This window comes from Cupressus sempervirens, chromosome 4 (genome assembly GCF_028749045.1).
Source record: "Cupressus sempervirens isolate cs-2001-9-10 chromosome 4, ASM2874904v1, whole genome shotgun sequence".
NCBI classification, from domain to species: domain Eukaryota; kingdom Viridiplantae; phylum Streptophyta; class Pinopsida; order Cupressales; family Cupressaceae; genus Cupressus; species Cupressus sempervirens.
This window is the reverse complement of record NC_143121.1, coordinates 783,387,373-783,408,104: the sequence shown is the minus strand read 5'-3', so window position 1 is coordinate 783,408,104 and position 20,732 is coordinate 783,387,373.

Sequence of the window (20,732 nt, the reverse complement as noted above, 5' to 3'; positions counted from 1 at the left end):
AGTATTTGAAAAGAGGATTAGCAAGGTGAGCTAGTCAAAGTTGTTGATAAAAAAATTTAAGTATCATGGAATTAAATGTGCACTTGATAAGTTAGTCCTTGACAACATAATGTGTTGTTTAATCAATACATGAAGTAAAGAAGATAAGTGAAATTATGTATGAGTTAAATGACAATAAGTTAAGTAAAACTCTAAGATTGACCAAGTACTAGCATTGGTCAGTCAATGAAGGAGCTGAAACAAAAGATTAAGGAAATTAAGAAGAAGTTAAAAAAACATTATAGGCCAAGTGTTAGTTATAGCTGAGAAAGTTGAAGATGGAATTGTTAGTATTGATTGAGCATCAATAACAACTAAGCAAGATAGTGAATGTCAAGCAAGATATAATAATGCAGACCAAGCTACATAGTGATGACCAAGTAGAAGAACTTAGTAATTGCTGAGTGACAACAAAGTTATAGTTTATAGAAGAATCAAGCTTAAGGCCAACAGAGTTGAATTTTTGAGATGATCAAAATGAAAGGATGATAAGGATTGACGAGGTTGCATATTTAATATATAAATTAAGTTTTTTATTCAATCTATGCAAAGGATTTAATGAGAAGTTTTTGGAAGTTTCAAGAAAGGAGAAGGAGAAAAAATGATGAAAGGATTTGATAACTATGACATAACCCTAAGGTATAAAGTGATGTTTAAGAAGAAAAATATCAAAGTACCTATTTAAGGAGGCATAAGAGATATTTTCCAAGGTTGGTTCATTGTTGATTGGTGATCTTAGGAAGAACCTATGAAGAACATAGTAGAAGAAGATAAGTGAAGAGAGTAGTGAAGTTTGATTTCTTGAAGAGGTGTCAAACGTATTAATGATGGAGATGATAATGGAGGCTAGTCAATGAACTAATAGATGAGAGAATGGAGATCTAAATTCATAGTTTTGTTTTATAGATTAAACCTATTATTCCTTTTTAACAATTATGACAGTAGAATCCTTTAATCAACACTAACTTAATGGTAATTTTGTAAATCATTTAACCAAGGTGACATTCTAATGGAATGATCCAAAGTCCTCTAATAAGGTCATGCTCCTAACAAGGTGATTAAATCCTTTAACAAGGTCACACATAATAGTGCATTTTGTAACCTTTAATAAGGTAATCTCTTAATTGGTTTCCATGTTAAATCCTAGTTTCACTTACTTGTGTGAATTTTATGTTATGCGTGTTATTTTACTATAAGTTGACACACATATACAGCATAAGGAGCTAAAGAATGTTAAGTTGGTGATGAAATGATATACGGACTGAGTTATTTAATTTGATTATTTGAAGTTATTAAAAGTTAAATTGGTACATTTGAGTCAAGGGATAACATATTCAACCCCCTTGCTACCCTTCAATTATTCTAATCATTTAAAATTTGAAGAAACTTATAGCTAAAGATCAAGATGTACAAGAGAGAGAAACCCAAGCTAACCAAGGAGAACTTCCCTGTATGAAAATGCTTGATGAGACTTCACTTATTTGGTATTGGTAATTCCACATCATACTACCTAGAAAATGAATACATTGAGGTACCTAGACCTATGATAGTTGAAAAAATGAAAGAGAAGCCAAAGCACAACCAAGTGATGATTAAATTGGCACCAACACTAAGTTATGATAAATTTGGTGATGTAAAGGAATTTACTGCTGAAAAGAAAATGTGGAATAAGCTAGCACAAATCCATGGAGGAGAAAAAATTGTGTTGAGGGTTAAGGTAAAAAGCTTGAGAGGAAAATTTGATGATATGAGAATGAATAAATTTGAGACTATTGCACAATATTGTACTCGAATCAAGGAGGTTGTGAATGCTATCAAAGGTGTTGGAGGAGACATATCTAATGAGACTATGATAAGTAAGGTATTGAGGATTTTACTTTGTATCTATGCAATTAGAGTATCCCTAATTAAAGAACTAAGATGTACATCTAGTAATGATCTGACCTTAGATAGTGTAATTGGTAGACTCATTGCATTTTATTTGTCAAATTTTGATAATTGTTCCCCCGATAGTGTGGGATCTACTTTTAAAGCCCAACTAACCCTTGATAGAACTAAGAGTGATGCAAGAGAATCCTTGGTTGGTTGGAAATCCCACATGTTGGGGTATTTTGGATTTGGAGTTGGAGGACTCAATCAGTGAAGAGGTGTTATTCAATTGATACTAAGTTGTTCATGGTTTTTATATTAATTGAGTGACTCGGTTAATGAATGCATTAGGATATCCCTGGGGAGCTCAATAGATACTATAAGCTCAGTTTACATTGGGAGCTTTGCAGTAGTGTTGCCCAAGTTTCTTGGTTAGTTAAGGAACTTGGTCCATGAAGAAGGCATTCGGCATATACTATGGCTCAATTTTCAATGGGACTCAATAGTAGTATTAACTGAGTTGGCTTGGTCAATGATGGAGCTCGATTATGCTTAGTGGAATGATGATGCTTAGTGATGATTTATGACACTCGATTTGGTCTTGGTCTCTATGGTGCCCAAGTTTTTGGTTGGCCAAGCTTTGGCATTTAATTTGGGTTGTGGGTATTTAATGAGTGTTGCAACCAACTTGTGTTTTATAAAAATATTTAGTAAGGGTTTATTTTAATTTTTAATGGACTAGACCAACTTGTGGCTTAATTGGGTATAAGTAGGGGTGTCTTGTAGAGTCTTAAGGAAGATCAAGAGATAGTCATCCAACTTCAAGAAGAGGATGAAGTCTAGGAGAAAAAATTGAGAAGGGTTAGTACTTGAGGCTTGGTAAACTAGGAGATTGCTTGGTGGGCTTGTGAGCACAAGTTGAGATTTCCTTGGGGTTTTCAACTAAAGTGTGTATCTAGACTAGCTAGGACTAGGTTTGAGCTAGATCTTTAGGGATCTTGCAAAACTATTTTTGTAATTTATTTTTATATTTGACCCTAACCTAGAATTCCTTACAATGGGCATATTGCACGTAAACAATTATTTTATGAATAAAGTCTTGAGAATTGGTATTAGATCTTGCATTGTCGTTGTGTTTTCATTGTGTGGTTATTTATAGGTATCTAGTTTACCTCAAGTAGGGGTACCCTCAAATTCTCAATACATCAGGTGGTATAAGAGCACAATTTTTCCTTAGTGTGTAGAACAAGCACTAAAGTTGGGGCAGTTTATACCAAGAATTGGGTGAAAGTTGGAAGTGAAGGTTGATTTTTTGGAGCTGATTGATCTTCTAGATTTGTGGACTTATTGCCTTAGGTTTTCAAAGGAGCTTTGAAGATGCCTCCAAGAAGATTGGACCCTAGAATGATTGATGATCTCTGTAATGTTGTGGAAGCAAGGATCTTAGAGAAGATGGCATTGATGAAGAGTGACATGATTTCTTAAATTATTAGTGCTATAGGTGGATTGGTGTTTTTACACTACCAAGTAATAGGGTACCTAATACCAAGATAGTGAAGATCAAAATAACCTAAGGATTAGCTATTCCCTATAATTAGCTAGATGGTCTTTAGATCTATGGACACAACTTCAACAAAATCAAATTTTCTACTCTTTTGACTCTGTAAAACCAAGGTGGGCACACCTAAGGGATAAAATATTTGCAACCTAATATTACTTTCCATTTATTTCATTCAATGACATTCTATCACTATATTTATCCCTACAGTAGATTGGTCATAATTCTTCTCAGATTTACAAGTAATTTTGAGTAATAGTAGCCAACTATAACTCAAAGATTAAATTCAAACAAGTATTGACAAGCTATTATATTCTTCATGCATTAAAAGTAAATTGATTTTGATTTTAATATTATTCTTGATGATTATCTATGATATCTTCAAATGCTAATTAAAATTATTTATCAATGCCTCATCCATTGGGATTTAGAGTATATCCAACTATTTGACCTCATCCTACATTACAATCAATATAATCAGTGATTCTCCGTAAAACTCATTCTTATGCATATCCTTGTTACTTCTTGGAAATCCTATCATATAACAAAAGCATTTACCTAACTCATTGAATCAAAAGCAATAGTGGTCTAACATACAACCCATCCTAGTTGCATTGAATTGAACAAGCTTTGTCCATGCAGTCTCAAAATAACCAGTAAATAATAATGGAGACAAGATTCAGAGAAAAATGATATGGGGGTAGTTCATCTTTGAATTAATTATCTTTTAAAATTATCTAACATTGTAGTAGATCTGAAAATAACTCAAACCAAGATACCATGATCCTGGAAAATTAATGTATTCTCAGAATTGCAAAGAAAATACATCACAAAATTAACATCAAGAAATAGGACCAAAATAAACTAGCAGAACTCAAAGTTATACAATAGTTTGAACCCCTTCTCTAGCCTTGGAATCTCACTTATATAATGTGAGATGCAACAAGCTTCAGGTCTAGAGAGTACTAATAGATGTCCTTAAGATAGAAAGATATTTATAAAGTTGCTATCATAAAAGAAAAAAAATTGGTGCAACAAAATGTTTTTGATCATGAATATTCTCTTGTGGGACCACTTCTACTGCATTTTTTGCTTCTAGGGAGTTTATGATTGGCTTTGTTGTTGTATTCGTTCTTCCTCAGAGTGTGTGATCATTGGAATTGCATGTGATGGGCTCTAATCTAATACTTTAAAACTAAATTGAACTCGGGTTCTCCATCCATGTCATCTTGTACTAATAGATTGATAGTTACATTTGAATGTCATGTTGCCAAGTCATTTGTTTGGACCTCTATGATCATAGTTGCAATTTGTTGCTTACCTCTATCCTCTCTTTTTTTCACCGATGTATCAATTATTTGCACTTCATCTTGCTTCACTTCATCATCATCAGTTTTGTCAAGTTCCAACTACTTTGCATGAACAAAATCTACCATCCACTTGTCAAAAAGTGTGTCATCAGGCCAATTAAAATTCAGAATCTCATGTTGCTTCATTATCACATATTCTCCTAATTTATTAATCTCAATAAAATATTCTCTTTAAGAATCATAAAAAAATTTCACTTTTACAACTTCTTCTGTTGTATCTGCCCACCATGCATTACCCTTATCATTTATGACCTTATTCATCCTAAGACATAATAAGTCATCCAATTCTTGGGCTGATTCCTCTTTATTCTTCAACTTATCCTTTTTATCTAATGTGTATGGGAAGAGTATAAAGTTTATACTCTTATATTTGTCAATATAGTTTATGATTCTCTTTTGCAATGTAATTATTTTATTGTCAAAATTAGAGAGATCACTTGTTAAATCAAAAGTCCTTTCTATTTGTTCACAAGATAAATTGATAACTGAAAAGCATAGTAGAGTAACATCTATGTCCCTTTTGTTTCATTTATTAACAATTGGCCTTAGGGCATCATCACTTCCTTTCAACTCATCCCAAATATTTATTATTTTTTCTAATTGCTCATAAAATGTGGATGAACCAAATTTTTCTACTAAATAAATGATTGCTTTCCTTAATGTATCCTCGTACTAAATATCCAATTCCACATGCAATGCCCATAATTTTCTCTTTTCTTCTTCAAAATCCTCTACAATATAGTAATGAGGTTTTTGTAGTGTATTAGTAATTTTAATTAGAGGAGTGGATTTGAAAGGCTCCATTGGTGGATGAGGATAAGTGATTCTTGGCCTACTATATTGTCCTTGGTGCCCTATCAACTTATTCTCAAGATCTATCCGATTTTGCACCTCTCTATTATATGTTGTCAAAACCTTCTCATATTTTTCATGTAGCTATAATATTTCCCTTTTATCCCTTAGGGTTCTAGCTAGGGTGAGTTTGGTTGTTCCAACAACTAGCTCTACAACCTCTTCACCTGTAGTCTCCTCTACCCTTTTTAAAATCAAATTTCCTATCAAGCCGATATCATTAGGCTTGGAAGAGTTGGTTTTGGATCCTTTTCTCATTGACTATATAAATATTGTGGCACGATCCTCACTAAACTTGGCACCTTTTACCTATTTCTTCACCTGCTCATCTGCATTCAATTTCTTGGTAATAGAATTAAAGACCATTACATCACCAATGTTCCAATTTGGCAAAAGTAGGACCTGAGATGATTTTATCATTTTCCTCCCCTCTTCAAGGGTTAGGCTCTAAAATTATTTCATTGTTTCATCCTTGATCTGATTTTGTAGATCTTCCTCTTCCATCTAAGGGTACTCTATTTTCATCTTATTACATCTTTCCTCAAATAAATGAATATTTATCCTCCATGCAAACTAATAAAATGCTCTAGATTTAGAAAAATTGTCATCAATAAGAAACTCTTGATTGGCTTGCTCTACCACATGGTCCAATTCTCTTCCTTTGTAATCAACAAAAGCTAATTCTAGGCTAGGTATTGGAGGCTCTTGAGGATTCCCCTCTTTCGACTCTGAAATAGTGATAAAAACTACCCCTTGGGATCCCAATTGTTCCATCTATTCCTTAGTGAGTTGTTCATATCCTAGATGCAATGGGGACTAGGTAGGTGAATACTCTTTTATTTGAGACTCCTATTTTTCATCTATCTTCTATCTCTTAAGCATTAGCTAATTAGGCCTCTCCTCCAAAATAGTACTAGTAGATTCAATTATTTGTTTTCCCTTGTCTACTATAGGTCTCTTATTTAGAATGACATTATAACCAGGTCTCCTCTAAATAACTAGATGCCCTAATCCTACTGCAGGGGTGAAAGAGAATTTTCTTATGACCTCTCGAGCATTGTCTGCATAAGAATTAATAAAGAATAATTTCTTCTCATTCATAGCATACATGATCTCTAGAAAAGTGATGATCAATTTATTTAATTTATCTTCCTCTATCTTAAAATCTTTTAGAGGTTTATAATCCTTATCAAAATAAATAATAAATTCTAAGACCCTAGAATAAACTCTCCATTTCTCCAAGTCTTGATCTCTTACTCCTAAAGAGTGAATTCATTCCTTATTATGTCTTTAGGGAAGTAGGGTTGATAATCCTTGGCACCAGTCTTAGCCATGCATCTAAAGATATCAAAAAAATCCTAATTGTCATTGAAATACTCATGGGAGACAATGATTTTACATGGGTTTAAGAATTTATACAAAAACAACCAACCACCCTTGGGGATTATGAACTAGTGAGAAACTGTGTAGCTTGAGAAAATTGAGTGCCTAGACTAACCAGACAATTGTGCTTCCTCCAATCCACCTATCTACCATATTATTTCAGCTATCCCTACTTTTAGTGGTACTTAGTATGGAAGTAAATGGGGATTCCCTTGGAATCCATATACTCTAAAAGCTATAGATACAGGGTAGGGTATGATATTTTCCCAATTGTGGGACACCTTCAAACTAGTAGGGTTGTCCATAGGCCTAATAAAATCTAGTAGTGCGTTAGGAATTATGGGATTGTCCCTTAATATGAGGCTTCTCAACCTAGATGCAAACTACCTATCAAATCTCACAATGCTAGCCTCCTCTACATCCCAAGTCATATATGTACTCCATAACTAGATTGGTAGAGCTTCTCCCTCATATTCTCTATTTAAAATCATCTCTTTTTCAAAGTAAGTAACCCTTTTAAACAAGAAAATATGCATCAACAATGAATAATGGCCAAATGTTTTCTCAAATTTGTTCTTTGCAACCCCAGCTAAACCTAAGTGAATCTCCTCTACTAGATAAGATGCAAAGCCAAAGATGATATCCACACCAAAAGAAGAGATCTATGTCATCATGTACATGAAATTTATTGGCATAAAATCTTGTTCATCCTCACCAAAAACCTTGCATAAAGTCATGTAAATATCTATGGCCCTAGTAGTAAAAAATTGCTTCTTGAAAGGCTCCTTGGTTGATGTTGTAACAAAAGTCAAGTTTCCAATGGTGGCCAAGTGTCCTCTCAATGCACCTTGTCTAATTTTTTGATTCAAGTATTCTTTTTCTAATACCTAGAATTTAATGACCTCATGATAATCTGTGATTGGCTCCAACCCAAAAACCTCTCAAATCTCTTCTGCGTTAATTCTTATTAGACATTCCCCATCTACTATCCTCACTATCTTGGCTACTAGGTCATAATTTAGGGATATGGCTATGAGAAGGTCTTAATCCATGAAAACCCTAGGGACTACTAACTTACCCAAATCAAAATTTAAGATATTTCTATGGGGGTCAAACAATTTCCTTTCTGAGAGCCATTTCTTGAACAATTGGAGCCCTGTTTTAGAAGTAATGGGATTCCTAGTCCAATTCCCTTTATCATACAAACCATCTACAATCTAGAGTCTATGGTTCATAGGAATTAATTTTTTCATTTGAGATGACTCGATTGTGAACTTAGTTAATTGTTCTAGGAAATCATCATGCATATTCCTACTAGCATATTCTATGTTCCCTAATAACCCTTTCTTTGGAGGCATGTTTGATAGAAATAAAAAATACCATAATACTTTTAATTAATACACAAATTAAGATTCTTACTTGGCTCTTTTTCTTCTTCTTTCTAAATTTTTCAATGAATCACTGATACATAATGTTCTTCACAATTCAACTAGGCAGGAAATAGCCCTTCAATAGGTTCTCAGCTCTCAAAAAATTAGAAATACATTTGCATGAAGAAAATCTATAAGTTTTACACTATATCCCTAGTTTTTACTTCACATGAGGAGCCTTGGTTCCCATAAATGGATAGTAGAGGAATAGGGTGGCACTCTCCTTCAATTTTTAAAACAAGTCATAGATTTTTAAAAAATCTGATGATTCAAGAATAAAACCTTTAATGGCTCAGCTTCAACCCTCCAATTTGGTGGTCAATCCAATCAAACCCTTCCACATAAGCCTTTCCCTTCACTATTGACAATTTATGTTAGACCCGCTTGTGCCTTTGGACACATGTCATGCTCTTGCTACATCACTAAGGGTAAAAAAAAGAGCAACTCTCATTGACAACATAGCAACCATCATTGATGTCCCTTGCATCAGATGATAAAAATCAAACAATAAATTCACTACAAGTAGAGTGAGCCCATGGTATTTCCCTTTGGTCACTATGTCACTATATGTAAAGTTCATGGAACTTCCAATAGTGATAAGGTGATCACTATCGATCTTGAGGAGATCTGGTAGTGCAAATGAGCAATACATTTCCTTCAGTGCAAAGCCTAAGTGGAATTTGACAAACTGGCATGCTAACATGCTATTAATGACTTAGAAAATACAATGTCATTTTGAGGAGTTGGTCCCACCACAAAATCCATGTGGTTGATGGTCACTATGTGACCAAGGCTAAAGTTCTTGTATTTTCCCATGGTGACAAAGCGACCACTATTCAATCATAGGAAGATCTAATGGTGTGGGTTTAGCACTTTAAAATATTATTTAATTATTAATTGGGTGCGAACATTGCTTGGTCTCTATGCTACTAGGAATAAAAAGCACTTGATTTCTTATAATGACATAATGACCACCATTGATCTTGAGAAGATCTTATGGCTAAAAATTATTTTGAGAGCTTTAGGAAACAATGTGAACAACCTTTAAAAGGCTCCTAAAAATAGAACGAGAAAAATATTAAAATGATTTATCCAGCTCAAATTAATTTGAAAAGGCACATAACCTAAAAGTTTTTCTAGGGTAACATTTAGTGAAACAAAATTTAGGGTTTTTCAAGGTTAACAAAATAAAAAACACCAAACCCTAATTTTCACAAAAGGAACCTAGAACATTAACTTTAAGATATATTCAAATAGACCTGAAGTGAAAACAAGATCAACAGGTGGTGTACCTCGACATGTGGGTACTAAAAATGATTATGAAGAATTTGTTGAAGAATGTGAACTTGTTAGATTGACTAGTGAGGACAAAACTAATCATGTGGAGAGACCTATGGAAAATAGGGATGGTCAGTTTGCTAGACCTAGATCTCAGTTGAAGTTGAAGCATAAGATGGAAGTTGCTAATTTCTTAGGTATTGTTGTGGTTTCACAATGCATGCCCCATTTCTCCTAGAACTAGGGACCCGCTAGTGAATTTTTTGTCTCCCAGACCCCTTGTCCAAGGCCTAGGTCATTTCGGGACTCCCTTAGGAGTCTGGGTCTAGCCTTTTTTCATTACTTGAGAAAACCTAGGTGTCAAAAATAGAGAATTTGGGATATTTTTAAGTGTTTTAGTGCATGGATGCACACTAGCACACTTAGTGCACATTCACACCTATCTAAGGTGCACAGGTGCACTAAAGGCACAAGTGCACACCCATTTCCTTTAGAGATGCATAGATGTACACCTGTGCATGTGTGTACCTCCAAAGGGTGTGCACACCAACCCTGAGCCTATATAAGCCTGGGACCCCCTTCTCCTCTCCTCACTTCTCCTAGCATGCTCCTGATTCCCACACCCCTGCACCTCGAAAGGTGCACTTGACCCTACACACACCGCCAAAAAACATAATTGTTAGAAGACACCAAAGGTGTGCATGTGCGCACCTATCCAAGGTGCACATGTGCGTACCTTTTTTCAATCTTTTTGCAACCTAAAAAACCTAAGGCATCAAGAATTAAGGAAAGGTGGCCACATGCACACCTTTTATAAGCAATCTTAAGGCACACATAAGGGTGATCAAGGTGTGCATGTGCACACTCTTTGCACAAAAAAGCATATGGAATAATTTTTCCCCTTTGCAACTAGAATGCACATGTGCACACTTCATTAAGGTGCATGTGTGCATCGATGCTAAAATGGTCATAAAACAACCATTAAGTGCACCTTGCACACCTCTAAGGGTGTGCTAGGTGTGCTATTTTGCATTCCAGGCTTGTTGGGGAGAAATTGATTGTCCTAATTGTTTTCAAGTATTTTGGGCTAGGTTTTTTGTTAGTTAGGGTTTGTTTTGGGTTAGCTTTTTAGCTCTGCATACTAATATCTTCTTTTTGTGTAGATAAATTGACATCCTTATTATCCAAATCAAAAAAATATATCCATGGTATTGCATGCGCATGGTATTGGATAACTTTTCAAGGTCATAACTTTTGACCTAGAGCTCAGAATTGAAAACCATTTACACTATTGGAAAGAAGAACTAAAAATCTAATTTCAATCCCTAAAATAGTGAGCCTTTGGTTTCCTAGTTATAGGGACTAATGAAAGTTTCAATTTGAGATTTTGAGCAGAAGACCTCTAAAAAAGCCAGTTAAAAATGCCTAGAAAAGCTTTATAAAAAGAAATGAAAATTTTTCAAACATTTGATCATTTTGGATAATCTAGATCACCTAGTCTCTAACCAAGAAGGATAAGGTAGTTAGAGAGAGAAAAAATCAAGGAATAAACGTCACAGTACGTGAAGTGCACATAACATGAAGGTGTGGTGCATAATGTGCAAGTACTATGATCATCATAGCATCTTCATTATCAACAGTAATAGAGATCTCACCTAAGCTGGTAACCTTCACCTTCAAAGAGTCACATGTAAGTTTTGATTCATGAATTTACATTGGAGATCAAAGATACAAAGTTTGGACACATGAACTAGAATAAGTTGGTCATCTTATGAAACTATTAATGACAAGATTCAACACAGATGCCTTGGGATTTTAGATAGAATAAGCAGAAGGAGTTCAAAGATACAAAATTTTGATGCCTATAAAGAGGGTATAAATCATCAAAAAGGGAAAAATAAGTACACTAGAGTGCTCCCAAACCTCACTTGAGAAAAACCTAGAAATTGTTTTCAAATTTGAGAACTTTAATTTTTTAGGTGAATTGAGAACCTTGCACAAATTTCATCAAGGTGTGCAAGGTTCACTTTTCCAAAGGTGCACTAGTAGTTAACTACCAATTCCAAATTTAGAGCTTTCCATGCATCAAAAATGCATTTTGACAAGATTTTAACTCCTAGAAACACCTAGAAAAATTCAAGCTTCCATTTTTAGAGCTTTGAATGACTCTTAGATCCTTCTATAGCTTCCTTCCTCTTATCTATGACTTCTTTCTTTGTTTTAAAGACATGTAAAGGCTCATGTATCCATTAATTCATATAAACTTAACACCATTTAGAGAGTTAGTTTGTATATAATTAGATTTATTTTATTAGTTTAGAAGCATATGCTTGCATATAGGATCTCTCACTCTCAACACAAATTGAGGATTTGATTTCTTATTAATTGGGGAATGTAACATGTATTCTAGGCCAGTATTTTGATGCAAAAACATATGTTATTGGTGCTTTCATTCTAAGTGTAGTTATTCTTGTTGGATTGTGTTATTTTTGTGGATTCTTGTTGATGATAATAATGGAGCCAATAGTTTTGTTGTGTTGATTTGATTATGAAATATTTAGTTCTAGTGCTTGCCATGTGTTGATGAATTATGCTAACATACCGAGTTGGAGAAGAGATTACTCTCTTGTTCATATATAGCTTCTTGTCTTGCATGAGTGCACTTTCTATGGCCTTGCAATTTGATAAGAAGTGAAATGTCTTTCAGTTTTACTAAATTCCAATTGACAATTGCATCAGTGGATTTGCGGAAGTGTTTCTCCTATTTTCATTAATTTCCTACCTAATATTTTCAATGACTTGACTTGCAAATGTGTTGTTGTCATGATTTATTTTCATTATGAATTTCTCTTTCATGTTATTTTCTTTCATCTATTGTTACCTTATCTTCATTTTTTTCTTTGCTAACACTTGGTTAAATTAGGAATTCATATACTTGCATTTGTTAGATTGCATTCATTTAAAAATAAGAAATACCAAAAACATATCTCTTTTATGGTTAATTTTGAAATAGCAAGCATATTGAATATCTGATTTGAAATTGGTTTGAACTAGCAAAGGCCTCACTGTGAACAAATACATTTATCTTCAACTAAGTAGATTCTAGTAGGTTGCAAGATCACTTGGAACCTTGGAGTTGATCCCAAATCACCTTTTCAAGAGAGGAGTTGGAAAGGATTCATGTAATCAAGCATCATGAAAAATGATAGCTCAATAGGTACTTTGAATCTTGAGGACCTGATTGATTGGATTGATGAATTGGAAGACTACTTCAATTTGAGCTTGAGGATATTGGAGATCCACTCAGTGTAAGATTGGCACAAACTAGGTTGAAAGGATATATTACTCTTTGGTGGAAAGAACTATAAAGAGATAAAGAGGAGGGAGGTGAAATGAAGATCACTAGATGAAGGTTGATGGTAACTAAGTTGAAGTTGAAGTTCATTTCTTCTAATTATGAACTTGAGTTGTTCAAAAGGTTACAGAATTTGAAACCAAAAGATAAGACTATGAAAGATAATACTAAGGAGTTCTACAAGTTGACTATTCAGTCTTGGCATAGAGAATTGTCAAAGGAGAAGGCAACTTGATACATTAATGCTTTGAGATTCAATAGCCAAGATGAGGTTGGTATGTTGAATATTGATTCAATTGAGGATGCTTATGAGTATGCCCTGAAGGAAAAAAATAAGTTGAAGAGGAAAAATCAAGGTAATTCTAGAGGGAATGAAAATTAGGATAGCTCAACAAAAGATAAACAAATTGATGAAGATGAACAAAAAGTTGTTGATCAAAAGAGAAGGATAGGTAGAGGTGAGTTTAAGGGTACTTGCTATAAATGTGGAGAAGGAGGACATAGATTTTATGAATTTCCTAAGGATGGTGATAGAATATCTACTATGTTGAATGAAGTTGAAAACCCTACCAGTAAACCTAAGTAAGGAGAGAGTTTACTAGATCAACAAGTACTAATTGGTTAGATGACAATATAATCTTGTCAGAGGACTAATTTGTTTAGGACTTGTTGTAAGTTTGCTAGTAAATTCTGCAATGTGATTGTGGATGGTGGTAGTACTAATAACCTTGTTGTTGAGGAGATGGTTTAGAAACTTGGTTTGAAAAGAATGAGACATACTTATCCTTATAGGATTGGCTAGTTGCAAGGTGAGCATTCTTTGGAAGTAATGGAGAAGTGCCTTGTTGATTTCTAGATTGGGTTGTATAAGGACCAAGTGTCATGTGATAATGTTTACATAAATAATAGTCATTTTTTCCTAGTAGACTTTGGCAATATGATTGTAGGGTTTTGCATGATTGTTTCAAGAATATGTTTTCAATTGTGAAAGGTGACGAGAAGCATTCCCTGATTTCTTCGTAGAATGAAGAGCTTAATAGGAAGAACCTAAGTATTGGTAGTTGTGTAGAGTTGAAGGATTCTGGGAGGGATAGAGATCAGTGTGGAAGGTAGACCTATGGAATAGTAAGGATGGATGTGAAGAAGTAGAAGAAGATCAAAGGAAAGAGTGTACAAGTTGAGGACTTGGAGGATATGTATGTAAATAACCAATTTGGGATTTATGTGTTGAATCCCAAAAGACATTCTTCTAGTTATTAAGAACATCTTTTCAAACATGGGGTGTTTGATGTAGGATCATCATTTTTTGGCTAGCAATCATGCATGTTGGGGTATTCTAGCTTTGGATTTGGAGGACTCGATCAGTGAAGAGGTGGTACTCAATCAATACTGAGTTGTTCATGGTTGTTGTGTTAAATGAGTCACTTGGTTAATGAAGGTGTCCTAAAATTCTTGGGGCACTCAACAGATACTATAAGCTCAGTTTACACTGGGAGCTCAACAAGAGTTTTACGGGCTCGAGTTGCTCAATTAGTGAAGGAGGCACTTGACATATAATATAGCATGGTCAATAATGGAGTTTGTCTATTCTTGGTGGAATGCTAATCTCTGGTGTTGTTTTTTGAGATTTAGTTTGGTCTTGGTCTCTGTGGTGCCTGAATTATCTGTGAGCTAGCTTTTAGCATTTAATTTGGGTTGTAGGTAGTTAATGAGTGTTGCAACTGACTTGTGGCCTATGCAAATATTTAATGTAAGTTTTATTTTAATTTGTAATTGGCTAGGTTGATTGGTGGCTTAGTTGGGTATAAGTAGGGGTGTCTTTTAGAGTCTTAAGGTAGATTAGGAGATAGTCATCTAGCTTCAAGAAGAAGATGAAGTGTAGGACTAAATTTTGAGAAGGGCTAGTAGCTGAGGTTTGGAAAACTAGGAAATTTCTTGGTGGGCTTGTGAGCACAAGTTGAGATTTCCTTGGGGTTTTCTACCAAAGTGTGGATCTCAACTAGTTGGGATTAGGATTGAGTTGGATCTATAGATATCTTGTAGAACTATTTTTGTAATTTTTTTTGTATTTGGCCCTAACTTGAAAGACCTTACAGTCAAGAATATTTCATGTAAACAATTATTTTATGAATAAATTCTTGAGAATTGGTATTATATTTTGCATTTTTGTTGTGTCTCTACTATGTGGTTATTTGTAGGGATCTAGATTACCTCTAGTAGGGGTACCCTCATATTCTCTTTGCATCAAAGAGAAAGAATAGAAGACATGTGGAAAGTGGCAGTGAATCAATTGATGATCTTGATGAACTTGAATCACTGTCGGCTAGAAGGGTACTAAGAGGGAAAGGAAAATCCAAAGGTAAACTCCCTATAATCTATTTTGCGTGTAACAAAGTTGATCATATTGCTGCAAGGTGTTTTTATGGATATGAGAAGGATGAAAGGAAAGAGTTAAGTACAAAGGAAGGAGAGACAATAAAGATAGCCGAGGTAACAAAGACTACAAAGATAAAGGTATGGAATCTTGCTACATTTGTGAAGAAGATAGTTTTGATTGTGATTCTGATGATTATGTTGAAGAAATTATTTATGTTCCAATGAAAGATGAGTCTGATGAAGATGAGAAAACTTCTTTGATTTCACATGTGAGTAGGAATGATAGATAGATAATTGATAGTGGTTTCTCACATCATATCAATAGTGATACAAGTAAATTTAGAAGCTAGAACATTATAATGGAAGTAGTGTTAAGTTTGTGAATGATGCACAATGCTATGTGAAAGGTAAAGGATCAATTGTACTGATTGACAAGATCATACGTGACAATGCATATTGGGTTAATGGACTAAAGTATAATTTTTTGAGTGTGGCAAAGTTGATTAGTTTAGGCTACTAAGTTCAAAAAAAAGAAGGGAAAAATCTATGATCCTACTAGTGAACTAAATGGAAATGGAGAGAAAAAAAGATGTAACTAGTACTATTTAGACCTATCTAAAGATACTTTTCTAATTGAACAATTTGAGAATGTTTGGTTATGCCATAAGAGGCTATGTCATGTGAACTTCGATAATTTGGTAAGCATTAGTAAGATGAAAAGAGTCAGAGGATTACCAAGATTAAGAAAACCTAATAAAGTGATGCACAAATAATATCAAATGGATAAAATGAAGTCTAGTATCAAGAGAAAGACCTATTGTTCTTATGATATTTTGGAGTTGGTTCATGCAAATATTTCATTCTATTTGTTGCTAACTTTTCTAGAATAATGTTTGTGATGTTTCTTAAAGAAAAATCTAATGCATTTCAAATGTTTAAGTGATATTTGGCTAGAGGTTAAAAGAAAATAAGAAGGAGTTTGAAGTGTTAGAGATTAGATAGAGGATGTGAATTCATATTAGATGAGTTTGATATATTTTGCAATGAAAAGGGAATCAAGAGACAAATGAGTGCACCAAGGACTCCACCACATAATTATATAGCTAAAAGAAGGAATAGATCAATCATGAACTATGTAAGAACATTGATATGGAGAAGAATATTTCACAAAAATACTAGAGAGAAGCTATAAGTATTGTAGTTTATACTCTGATTGAGTTGAAGTGAAAAAAGGTACAAACAAAACACCATTTGAACTTTGGCATGGCTATGCACCTAATGTGAATTATTTCAATTTTTTTGGAAGAAAGTGTTATATATTAAAAGATGCAAGAAAAGGAAATTTTGATGCAAAGAGTGATGAAGGTATATTTCTAGGGTATTTTTTACTAAAATAAAAGCTTATAAGTGTTTGAATTCTAACACTAACAAAATTGTGCAAAGTGAAAATGTTAGAGTTGAAGAATTTGTAGAAAAGAGTGAAGAAGAATGCAAGAAAGAACATGAAGACTACATGAATTTTGTCTACATTTATGAAGGTGAAATTAGAAACTACAATTGGAAAATTTGTTATATTTTCATTGATGTCAAACCTATTGGTAAGACTTTGTCTAACCTATTATTAGTAGTATAGAGTTCCATATTTATTGATTAATGAAGAGGATTTGAAAAGAAGAGATAGCAAGGTGAGCTAGTGTTGTTGTTGAGAAGAGAGAAGTTAAGTATTATTCAATTAAGATAAGCACTTGATAAGTTAGTCATTGAAAAGAAAATGTGTTGTTTAATCATTACATGAAGTGAAGAAGAAAAATAAGATTGATGTTTAAGTGAAATGATAAGATTTGAGTAAACTCTAAGCATGACTAGGTATCAATATTGGTTGGTCAATCAAGAAGTTGGAACAAAAGATTGAGGAACTTATTTAGAAGCCAAAAAAATAGTTTAAGTCAAGTAATAGTTACTACAGAGCTATTTGATGAAGGTAGGTTAATAGTTACTGAGTATAGTAATGGCCAATTGATCTAGTAGATACCAAGCTACACAATGATGTTGGTAAGATATTGTCTAACCTATTGGAGATATATTTATTAATAGTATAGAGTTCTATATCTATTGATAAATGAAGAGGATTTGAAAAGAAGAGATAGCAAGGTGAGCTAGTTTTGTTGTTGAGAAGTGAGAAGTTAAGTATTATTGAATTAAAATGAGCACTTGATAAGTTAGTCATTGACAAGAAAATGAGTTGTTTAATCATTACATGAAGTGCAGAACAAAAATAAGATTGATGTATAAGTGAAATGATAAGATTTGAGTAAACTCTAAGCATGACTAAGTATCAATATTGGTCAGTCAATCAAGTAGTTGGAACAAAATATTGAGGAACTTATGTAGAAGCCAAAAAAATAGTTTAAGTCAAGTTATAGTTATTGCTGAGCTATTTGATGAAGGTGGGTTAGTAGTTACCAAGCATCGTAATGGCCAAGTGATCTAGTAGATACCAAGCTACACAATGATGACCGTGGAGAAGAACTTAATGATTTTTGAGTAGTTTGTAAAAGAAACAAGTTTGAGGATGACAAGGTTAATTTTTTGGAAGATTCAAAGCATGGGAATGATAAGGATTCATGAGTCAACATATTTAACAGTTAAATTTATTTTGAAAGATTAACTTGAATGTTAGATCTGGTTACCAAGGTAGAGATTTAAAATTTGAAAGGTTTTCAATTTGTCAAAAATATTTTTAAGACATGTATGGTAGCTGGTTATAACTAATTCATCCCCCTCCCCCCTCCCCCTCACCCTTCAATTATCTAAAAATTGGTATCAGAGATTGGTGCTTGAAGGAGAAAGTTTGAAGGAACTTGAGCTAAAGATGTATAAGAGGGAGTCTCCTAAGACAAATAAGAACTTTGCATTATGGAAAAGTAGAAGGAGGCTATACCTATCAAGAATTGGAGAAAATGCATTACATTACATAAATCATCAATATGTACCTCCTACCCCACATATGACTGTTGCTAAAATGAGGGAAAAACAAGACCAAAACAATTTGATGATTGAGACTTCTTTTTCTCTTGCCAATGTTTATTTTGATGATATCAAAGATAGTGACACTACAATAGAAATGTGGGATAAGATTACACTTGTACATGGTGGAGATCTAAATGTGTTGAGAGACAAAGTTTAAATCCTAAGAGAAAAGTATAATGAAATGAGAATGAAAGAAGGAAAGAACATTGTTCTTTACAATAATCAAATCAATGAAGTTGTTAATGCCATTAAAGTTTATGGAGGAGTCATCAGTGATGAAGAAATTGTAAGTAAAGTATTGAGAACCTTGCTACCTATTTTTTCTATGTTAGAGTATCTTCTATTAAATAATTCAAAGCTATGCTTGGTAATGTTCTTACTCTTGCTGGTTTGGTTAGTAGATTTGTTGTATTTGAGTTGAGTAACTTTAATAATAGTGTACCTAAAATTGAGAATGCTTTCAAGACATCTCTAACTATTGGAATTTAAAAGATAGATAAGAGTAGAAAAGATGATAGTGATTTAGATTTAGATGATAATGGGGTGGATGAGCTTGAAGGATTGATGGCTAGAAGGCTACTGAGAGGTAAAGGAATATTCATGGGTAAACTACCTTTGATATGTTTTAAATGCATTGAAATTGGTCATTTTGGTGCTATATGTCCTAAAATGAATAAGAATGACAAGAAGGAGAAAAAGTACCAAAGGAATAATGATTAAAAAGATAAAGGAAAGAATTTTTTCTAATTTATTGAGGAAGAACACACTAAGTTAGAATTACATGATGAGAATGAAGGTGATGAAGTTGCATATGTTGCTATGAAAGAAGAATTAGATTAGGAAAGGTGTGAGAATGAAAAAGATCTTATTTCTCATTTTAGTAAAAATGTCACATGAATTATTGATAGTAGGTTCTCACATCACATGACTACTAATATTGATAAGTTTGTTAAGTTAGAAGAATATGATGGTGGAACTATTAAACTTGGAAATGATGTTACATGTCTATTGAAAGTTAGAGGATCACTAATGTTGAATGATAAGATTAGATGTGATGATTATTATTGGGTTCAAGGACTAAATTATAATTTATTGAGTGTTGCACAATTGAATAACATAGGTCACGTATATTAGAGTTCCTCAATGGAAAGGTGAAAATGCTAATGGAAATTTGATAAGAACTAGAGAAAAAACAAGAGGTAATTTATTTTACCTAGATCCTAGTGTGAGTACTATAAGGAAACTCAAGTTCAAAAACAACTTCCTACACTAATCCCTTAAGGAAAGCATTGTGGAAATTCCTATTAAATCCTTACAGTTTTAGATTCAATATTATATAAACAATAATATTTAAGTCAACCATGAATATAGATTATAGATAGAGAAAGAAAATGCATAAACACAAAGATATGCTAGTGGGGAAAAACCTTTTGTTAAAACAACCCCACCCCTCCAAAACTTGCACAATGTATTATATTCAACACAAAGGTTACAACACACTTGCAATGCAAGTTCTTTTAGGACATAGAAGACTAATCTAGCAGCAACCAACAATTGCTCTTTCCTATTTGCAACCCAAAAAATTCTTATATCATGTGCTTTCCATTTTAGGGAAAGTTCCAAAGAACAACTATATTTGGGTTTTACCATTCTCTAGAAAAGTAAGAACCCAAATTTTTTTGGGGGTGATGCCATAAATGTACTAGATGGAGACTCAAGTGTATAGTACACAATGATCAATTGCCACATGTATTCATGTTTTCACCCATCATCAAATCTTCCAAAGATAGCTCTTACACATCATAGGAATCTATCATAACCATTTCAATCATAATCTCCTTACACACAAGTCAAGAAGTAGACACATGCAAGTGGAGTGACACATCAACATGCCAATTAGACATACACTCACACTTAATTACATTATTTGAAAAAAACACATTTATAAAACAAATAATAAGAATAGGAATTATCCAAGGTTGAGACATCTTATTCCTAACATTCTCCCACTTGTCAAACACCTTGTAAGAAAAATAGAAACATAACAGGAACTAATCACTATAGACAAAAGGGCCCATAGACTCCAAACATCATCTAAACTTCTCTGTGCCCACTGGTTTTGTCAATCCATCTCTCACAAAGTGAAATTGCACATCAATGTGCTTTGGTCTGGCATGGAAAGTTGGATTCTT